The sequence below is a fragment of the Carcharhinus amblyrhynchos genome, chromosome 6, assembly GCF_965287045.1.
Source record: "Carcharhinus amblyrhynchos chromosome 6, sCarAmb.v2.hapA, whole genome shotgun sequence".
NCBI classification, from domain to species: Eukaryota; Metazoa; Chordata; class Chondrichthyes; order Carcharhiniformes; family Carcharhinidae; genus Carcharhinus; species Carcharhinus amblyrhynchos.
Genome location: NC_137329.1, coordinates 81,480,874 through 81,489,174, shown reverse-complemented (window position 1 = coordinate 81,489,174; position 8,301 = coordinate 81,480,874).

Below are 8,301 nucleotides of genomic sequence, written 5' to 3'. Positions count from 1 at the left end.
TCCCACACTACAACAGTGACAACTCCTCAAAGGTATGTAAAGTGCTTTGAGATATTCTGTGGTTATGAGCACAGCTGTAGAATGCAAGTATTTATTTTGTTCCTTTTTATTTCTATTTTTCTTTTCCATGTTCACTAACAAGCCAGTAAAATCCTGCAAAGGGTAATCTTCAATTTTATTAATGCAGGCAATGATTTCTGCTTCAGTGATACAATATAACTACAGACTTGGTGAGCCCCAGAAGAGGTAGTCTCACGTTGCTTGAGTATGGCCCTTCACACATGATATTCCAAACTGAGCGCCCCAGGGAAACAATGCACCTCCTGCACACTTTATAAATTCACACAGAGTGCTTCTTAATATAGCAACAAACCTCCTTCGGCATTGATCGTGATGAGTCAGAATGCAGAAGGTGATTGGGGAACAGGGAAATGTTTGGAAATGCTGGAGTGTGAAAGTTCTGGAGCAATGCAAATCTCAAGAATGAAGAAATATGTTAATAATAAACCTCCTCAGAGGGACAGTGCAACATGTTTTGATTGGTTCCTGCAAAATAAGCAAATGCACACAAACATAAGGGTAGACGTGATCAACTTTTTTTATACCAGTTCTCAACATTACAACCGTGACTTCTAAAGTACTCAATAGGCCATCTTGCTCTTTGAGACCTGCCAAGATCATGAAAGGCACTTTATAAATGCCAGTTTATCCTTTTTCTATCCATCTTTTCTGCAGCAGCAAATCATATTATAGGCCCTTCTGCCAAATTCGACATATTTGAATTCAAGTCATTCATTTAGATAATCTTTCTAAACTCTCACTGTTCACAGCAATCATTTTATTTTTAATTGATAATAAGGTGATTTGAGGATAAATGTAAATAATGGATATATAACATTTAAAGTACACTACGGAATAAAAAAGTTGAACAATATCAAATTTTATTCATTGTAAAATTTCATTTTTTACAGATATAACATGTTAAAATTAGGGCCATGTCATTATTATAGTAATGTATGCTGTTTTATATAGTTCAACTCTTAATGTCAATCAGGAAGAAGTAATTCTCAAAGCTGCTTAGGCATTAATGGGACCCTGGGAATCACTGAGTGAACTGATGGCCCTAAAGACAGATAAGCACTGGAATGGACAACTTTATTAGTAATTCATACAAATAAATTCCTATTTTATAGATAAGTTTAATCATTTTCTTATACATTTAGTAGTTTTACATTCTTTGCCTGTCATGAATTTTAATTCATTTCTAGGATTATGACCTCAGTGAGTCAAGAGGACATTTATAGATATTTTTCGAAGCTATGTGCTGTGAATTCTTCAGTTCACCTTCTACTGTAGGCTGACTTCAATGTTGAAAGTGCTTCGAATTACATGGCACAGAAGGAAGACATTCAGCCCATTATGTCTATGCCCACTCTTTGAAAGATTGATCCCACTGGCTTGTTCTTTTCCCAAAGCCCTGCAATTGTTCCCCCTTCAAGTATTGGTCCGTTTTAAAAGGTACAGTTGAATGGGCTTCCAATACCTGTTCAGGCAGTGCATTCTAGATCATAACAACTTGCTGAATTAGGAGCCACTCGGCCCCTCAATCCTGCTCTACCATTCAATAAGATCATGATGGGCGTGATTGTGACCTCAACCCCACATTCCTGCTTTCCCCCGATAAACTTTCACCCCCTTGCTTACCAAGAATCTATTTCTGCTTTAAAAATATTCAGACTCTGCTTCCACTATCCTTTGAGGAAGAGAGTTCCATATGTAGATACACACATTTCCTCATTCCACAAACTCACTGACGTTCTTTTGTCAATTATATTGTTAATAATTTTCTTCCCAATTTACTGTTATTGAACCATGTTTTCCACACATGTTTTGATCTGTTGTTATTTTTATGAATATAAACTTTCAAGTTAGCACGTTCAAGATTGCCAAAGTACCCCTCAAAACGCTGGTTAACAAAATTGTGGCTCATGAAATAGAAGGGTCAGTGTTAGCCTGATACAAAATTGAAAGAATTGGGTGGCACGGTGGCACAATGGTTAGCACTGCTGCCTCACAGCACCAGGACCCAAGTTTGATTCCAGCATTGGGTGATTGTCCGTTTGGAGTTTGTAAGTTCTCCCTGTGTCTGGATGTGTTTCTCCCCACAGTCCAAAAATGTGTAGGTTGCTCAAATTCTTTGAGGATATAACAGGGAGAGTAGATAGAGGGAAATTTGTAGATGTAGTGTATTTAGATTTACAAAAGGCATTTGACAAGGTGCTGCATAAAGTAAAAGCTCATGGAATTGGAGGAAATGGGTTAGTATGGATTGAAAACTGGCTGTCACATAGAAAATAGGGAGCTGGAATAAATGGGCCCTTTTCAGAATGGAACTAGTGGAGTATTGCAGGGATCAATTCTTGGCCTGCAATTGTTCACTTCTACGTTAATGACGGGAGGAAGGAACAGAATGTAAGGTTTCCAAATTTGACAATGATATGAGCATAGGTAGAAGAGCACGTTATGGTGAAGATATGGTGATCCTGCATTGAAATATAGATAGACTGGGTGACTGAGCGAAAACCTGGCAAATGGAGGTTAATGTGGGGAAACGTGAGGTTATGCATTTTGGTAGGAGGAATCAAAAGGTAGATTATCTAATTGGAGAGGGATGGCAGGTGAGTGAAGCACAGAGGGACCTAGGTGTTAGAAAAATGTTGGAGTAACAATGGAGGCAGTCTAAAGGAGAGTCATAAGAACATAAGAACATAAGAAATAAGGGCAGGAGTAGGCCATCTAGCCCTTTGAGCCTGCCCCGCCATTCAATAAGATCATGGCGAATGTGAAGTGGATCAGTTCCACTTTCTCGCTTTCTCTCCATAACCCTTAATTCCCCTGTCTATCAAATACCTGTCTACCCGTGACTTAAATATATTTAGCGAGGTAGCCTCCACCACTTCAACGGGCAGAGAATTCCAGAGATTCACCACCCTTTGAATGAAGAAGTTCCTCCTCAACTCCGATATAAACTCCCCCCCGCCTTATCTTGAGGCTGTGTCCTCTAGTCCTGCTATCCTTTCTAAGCGGGAAGAATCTCTCTACCTTTACCCTATCCATCCCCTTCATTATCTTATACATCGCTATAAGATCCCCCCTCAGCCTTCTAAACTCTAACGAGTACAGACCCAGTCTATTCAATCTCTCTTCATAGGCTAACCCTCTCATCTCCGGTATCAGCCTAGTGAACCTTCTCTGCACTCCCTCCAAGGCCAATATATCCTTTCGCAAATGCAGTGACCAAAACTGCACACAGTACTCCAGTTGTGGCCTCACCAGTGCCCTGTACAGTTGCAGCAAGACCTCCCTACTTTTATATTCTGTCCCCCTCGCTATAAAGGCCAGCATCCCATTCACCTTCTTGATCACCTGCTGCACCTGCAGACTGGGTTTTTGTGACTCATGCACAAGGACCTCCAGGTCCCTCTGCACCGGATTCACCAGGCTAATTCCTGGGATGAGAGTGTTGCCCTATCAAGACAGACTAAATGGTCTGCATGTGTATTCCTTGGAATTTAGAACAGTGAAAGGTGACTTTTTTCAAATATATAAAATCCTGAGAGGACTTGATAGGGCAGATGGTGAGATGTTTTCATTAGTGGGAGAGTCTTGAACAAGGGTACATAACTACAAGATAAAGGGCCAGTCATTTAAAACCGAGGTGCATAGAAATTTCTTCTTGCAAAGTGTGGTGAATCTCAAAGAGAACAAAGAACAAAGAACAAAAACAGCCCAGGAAACAGGCCCTTTGGCCCAATGAGCCTGCGCCACCATTTTAACATTACCATTCTCCCCTTCCACCCATGACCCTTATCTATTGTTTTATGGCAATCCACATTGAGGGAAACTAATTTAGGGACAACTTATTACTGTCAATCAGCCTAATAGCACATCTTTGGGGTGTGGGAGGAAACCGGAGCACCCGGAGAAAACCCACGCAAGCGTGGGGAGAATGCGCAAACCCCCACAGACACTGGCCCAAACCCATGTGTCTGCACAGCAATCAGTGATAGTCACTGAGCTGTCGTGTTGCCCAGCATCTGGTCCAGCTTAAGCACACGCTAACGACATGAAGCACTAGGCCAATCTTGAACATTCAAGAGCAGCCCAGGTACGCGTGTATGCCCCTCGTTGGACAACAAGGCGGACCGACTTAAAACCTGTGAATCTCTGGAATTCTCTGCCCCAAAGGGCCTTGGAGGCTGGATCATTACAAATATTTAAAGTGGAGATGGACAAATATTTGATTAATCCAGGAATAGAGGGCTATGAGGAAATGGCACAGTAAAGGAGTTGAGGCCATCATTGGTCAGCAATGATCATATTTAATGGTGGGGCAGGCTTGATGAGTCCGGTGGTTTACTCCTGCTTCTGCTTCTTGTGTTCTTCTGTTAGGTTGATTAGCTATGGTAAATGTATGAGGTTATAGGGATGGCAGGAGGAAGTAAGATGTTAGTTTGGAGAGTCAGTGCAGATTTGTTGAGCTGACTGGCCTCCTTCTGCACTGTAGGAATTCTAAGGTTAAGAGCAGACACCAGTGATTCATGGTATGTGGTTGTTTTTCAGACGGGAGGAAGGTAGTCAGTGGTGTGTTCTGTAGATTAGCACACCTCTGCTTTTTAAAAAAATTATATAGCAATGACATCCAATTCTGCTTGTCACATTTTAAGAAGGATGTGAGGGTCCTTGAGATGGTGCAGAGGAGATTTGCCAGAATGAACACAAGAGATAGGGGCTGGACGAGACCATACAGTCCAGCTTGCTCTACCATTTAATACAATGGTGGTAATCCTACACTTCAGCTCCATATCCCACCCACTTCTCATTAATTCCCTGCAAGACCAAATATCTGTCTATCCCAGCTTAAATGTATTCAACACTGGTACACTCATAACCCTCTGGGGTAGAGAATTCCAAAAATTCACAACCCTTTTTGTGAAGTAATTTATCCTCATCTCAATCCAAAATGATTGGTCTTTTATCCTGAGGCTGTGCCTCTATTTTTTAGACTCCTCAAGCAGTGGAAACAATCTCTCAGAGTCCACCTTATCAGGCCCCTTCAGTATTTTGTAAGTTTCAATGAGGCCGCATTTCATTCTTCTAAACTCCAGAGAATATAATCCCAGTTTACTCCACCTCTCATTTTAGGGCAACCCCCTCATCTCAGGGACTGATTTTGTGAGTTTTCACTGTACCTCCTTCAATGCAAGCATATCTTTTCTTAAACGTGGAGGCCAAAACTGCTCATGATGTTCCAGATGTGATCTCACCGAAACCCTGTATAATCGCGGCAGCATTTAATCTTTCCTGTACACCAATTCCCTCACAACATGCATTTACCTTCCTAATTGCTTGTTGCGCCTGCATGCTAACTTTCTGAGTTCTATGTACAAGCACACCCAATGTATACAGGAATGAGGCATTTTAGCTATGAGGTTCAATTGGTGAAACTGGGGTTGTTTTCATTGGAGCAACACAGATTGCATAGAGGTGTGTTAGCAGCGTACAAGATGATGACAGGTTTGAATAAGGTTGAAGTAGAAAACCTGTTCCCATTAGTTAATGACACAAGGACTAGGAGGCATTGATACAGGATTTTGGGCAAGAGATATAGTGCAAATGTGAGGGAGAATTCTTTTAACACAGCGAATGGTGATATCCTGATACTCGTTGCACAAGTGTATCAGAAGGCAAGTTGATCATGATTTCAAATGAATTTGGGTGGGAACTTGAAAGAAATTAACTTGAGACTCATGTGGATAAAGTGGGGGGAATGGGACTTTTCATTACTCATTCAGGGTATGGGTGTCACTGGCTGAGGCAGCATTTATTGCTCATCACTAATTGCCCTTGACTCAGTGGCTTTCTAGGCTATTTCAAAAGGTTTTTTTTAAGAGTTAACCACATTGCTGTGGGTCAGGAGTCACATGTAGGCCAGACTAGGTAATAATGGCAGATTTCATTCACTAAAGGACATCAGTAAACAAGGTGGGTTTTTATGACAATTGACAAAGGTTTCACGGTCATTATCAGACTATTAGCTCCAGATTTTTATAGGATTCAACCTGCCATGGTGGGATTTGAACTCCAGTCCTAGAGTATTACCCTGGTTCTCTAGATTACTCATCCAATGATAATCCCACTATCCCACAAGTCAGCATCTCTCCTGATCTGTTCTACAGATAGCCAGCATGGACCAACTGGACTGAATGGCCTCCTTTGGTGTCATCAATTATTCTAAATGTGACTTAGAAATTTGTACAAATCATGACGCTGAGTTGCCAGTACTCCAGAAGTACAAAAAATATTTCTATGTAAAACTTTCATTATCCTTGTAAAGACAAATGAGGCCTTTATTCCCTTGAATTCAGAGGGTTAGGGTCATAGAGTCATAGAGATTTACAGCATGGAAACAGGCCCTTTGGTCCTACTTATCCATACTGCCCTTTTTTTTTGAAAAACCCTAAGCTAATCCCAATTGCCCGCATTTGGCCCATCTCCCCCTATACCCATCGTACCTATGTAACTATCTAAATGCTTTTTAAGAACATAAGAACGTAAGAAATAGGAGCAGGAGTAGGCCATCTAGCCCTTCGAAGATAAGCCCTTTAAAAGATAAAATTGTATCCGCCTCTACTACTACTCTGGCAGCTTGTTCCAGATACTCACCACCCTCTGTGTGAAAAAATTGCCCCTCTGGACACTTTTGTATCTCTCCCCTCTCACCTTAAACCTATGCCCTCCAGTTTAGACTCCCCTACCTTTGGGAAAAGATATTGACTGTCTACATTGTCTATGCCCCTCATTATTTTATAGACCTCTATAATGTCATCCCTCAGCCTCCTATGCTCCAGAGAGAAAAGTCCCAGTCTATTCAGCCTCTCCTTATAACTCAATCCATCAAGTCCTGATTGAGGGATGGCCTGATGAAAGGACGGGGTGAATAAGGATAAACAGTTTCCTCTAATTGAAGACTTTAGAACCAGGGGCTATAATCTGAAAATTAGGGCCAAGCTGTTCAGGAGAGATCTTAGAAAATATTTCTACCAGCAGAGACTAGTGGAGGTTTGAAACTCTCTTCCTCAAATGGCTGAGGATGTTGGTTCAACTGTTAGGTTTAACTCTGAGATAGACAATTTTTTATTGTGCAGAGGTATTAAGGGCCTAGGGCAGGTACATGGACTTAGGCCACAGATCAACCATGATCTTATTGAATGGGGAAGTGAGCTGAATGGCCTACCCCTGTTCCTATGTTCCAAGAAAGTCATTTACATGGGTTGACTAGAATGTTTTTAGCCAGCTTCTTTTGCAGGATTCAGAAATCTAAAGAAATGGTCAAAGTTCATCGCCATACAAATATATAGAAAAAAAAAACCTTAATAGAGCAACCACTGAAATAGATCTTGATGTCTGAAAAATTTATTGCGAGATATACTTGCTTCATAGTGTACCACAACAATGTCACAAGACACCATAGAGCTGGTCCTGACAAAAGCAGAACAGTGAAGAACAATTGAACATAAGCATGCACAATTTAATGAAATTCGAACCTCTTCAGTGACTCGCTGAGTAAGATTGAACATCTGTGCTTTATTCACAGTTAGTTTTTGACCTTGTACGTTCCAGAGAGAGATACTGAGCAAATGACCTGTCCGATCATTGGCAGCTGACAGGTCTCATGTTCACAAGTCACATTAAAATGGATGGATGGTAAGATGTGGCACAGAAATAGTCATCAAGGGCAGGAGCACAGTGTGGCTGCCATTACAGGTATCAAAAGTCCCCGTCAACATATTTCAGACCCAAACTCATCCACACATAGCCTAATGGCTTTCAGACTGTGAGTGTGTGTTTTGGTGTGTGTGTCCTCCTGTATTTGCTTTGAGACTTCCAGGTGAGCCTTGTAAACATTTAGACATTTTACAGTCCATTGACAGACATATTCTCAACAACACGTTATCCTATCACCTGGTGGATGGTGTCTTCTCCCTCAGGGAAAACAGTACTATCAAAATGTTTTTAACTAGTACATATATGTAGCAACAGACACAATGGCCTTTTTAGCACCCCTTAAACTGCCCTATGGTGTCAATATGGACCAATGCAACTGCTTCTTCATTCCCAACTGTTCAAACCTGAGCACACAGAAATGAGAATGTCAAAGAATCTCCTGCAAAAGGAGCCAAATTAACATTCCAAAGTCATAACCTGAAGATATAGTTGGCACACGGCTTAAGTTTAATG